Source organism: Schistocerca cancellata, chromosome 2 (genome assembly GCF_023864275.1).
Source record: "Schistocerca cancellata isolate TAMUIC-IGC-003103 chromosome 2, iqSchCanc2.1, whole genome shotgun sequence".
NCBI classification, from domain to species: domain Eukaryota; kingdom Metazoa; phylum Arthropoda; class Insecta; order Orthoptera; family Acrididae; genus Schistocerca; species Schistocerca cancellata.
In genome coordinates, this window is record NC_064627.1 from 1,119,438,015 (window position 1) to 1,119,439,804 (window position 1,790).

Genomic DNA, 1,790 nt, shown 5'->3' on the forward strand with positions numbered 1-1,790 from the left:
TGCGCCTCGTTTTAAAATGTACATTAATGTACATGTATTAACTGTGTATCTGGCATTGAATCATTCAATCTGCTATTTCTCAATATGTTTTTTTTTGGGGGGGGGGGGGGATATAAAATTGCAAGCTGGAACTACCCCACTTGCTATTATTATACTCGTATTAATAAATTACATTTTTCCTTAATTTCCATTAAGTCTAGTCATACACATTGAGTAAATGTCATGCATGCATAAATCTGTAAAAATGTTAATGTTATTCAGACCACATCTCAGGCAGCTTCATTTTTCAGGTGTCAATTGTCAACATGCTCTCTATGGCAATGTTTAAATTAATGAGTAACTGAAAATTTTACTACAGTGTGTGATGATGAATTTCAACTGAATTAATCAGTAAGTTTGGAAACAATGACACATACCACTAGAAAGACTGGAATCTAGACTGCATAACACGTTTTAATTTTCCTGCTCCAAATTAACAGAGAATCTTAAAGTTCAGACTCACCCAAAATTGCTTTTGCCTCTTGTGCCATTACAGCCATTTAATTTCCAAGTTTATAGTTATACTTTTGGTGCCCTAATTTTTCTACACTGAATGACATTTCATTAACCAATTAAGCCACTAATTAAGTATTTGCATAAATTCAACATTGAACTCTAATTGTAAACAGATAATCCCCAGTGCAGATGTACAAAATCGTTCCATAAGCTTTTATAATTTACTAATTACTTATAATGTAAAACAAATTAATGCCTGAGCACACAGCTCATCTACTTTCATAAATTTCAACGTAGCAGTTTTATACACAAAATTTATTTCCTGAGATCATAAAATGTTCATACACAAGTCTCTGAATAGTCCACACCACCCAAATATCTTCAGTCTAGTGGAAATGTCTCCGTGTCAGTTATATACATTTCTGTGTGTTATCGGTAGTGATACCTGCTGCCACTACTGACTGTGTAATTTGATAACAACTTTGGAATGTTCACTTGTCATACTTCATATATGAAAGCGTACTGCAACATTTGGCCAAAGACAAGACTTCTTAGGAGACTGCTGTATGTATCTACTTATGGTCAGTATCTTAGGTGAAAACAGACTGGTCATGTTGCTTCAAGTCTTAATAAATGTGCAAAACAAAGTAATTTAAATGCTGTGTTGCATTCATTATTTGAGAAACTATCATAAAATCAGTTTACAGCAATATAAAGAACTTCTACCAATGAGACACCGAGTGCAATCCAGTGATCACAGATTTGCCCACTTATGTGATGACATTATTTCAAATGGCCCCTTTCTCATTACTTCATCTTGACTGCGTATAACTTGAGGATCTCAGTGCAGTGCAAATCTTTGTAAAAATATTCCACTATTTTCTATAGAAAATTTGCTTTCTAATATTACCATTTGTCCCTTGACCCTTTTGTTTATAACGGAGAGAACTAATACTGTCAAAGATTACAGGAGGTATGTAACATCCTGTCAAGAAGAACACAAAGAAAAATTTATTTACTGGACAAAAGTTGAATGAAAGCTAATAAGCACTACACACAAGATTACAATAAATTAATTTTCTGAAAAAGCGGTTCTCTCCTTGGGAGATGCTGAGAAAGGAAAAGAGGCTGGCTGTCACTGCAGAATAGTAGCTTACCAAACAGAAGTTAGGATGGCAGACACTATGATTAATGAAGAAACACTTCCAAAAAACAGATTAAGACAGTTTTGTGATAATGGGTTGATTATGCATTTGAAACGAATGAGCGTCACTGATTTCTTAAAAACAAATAAA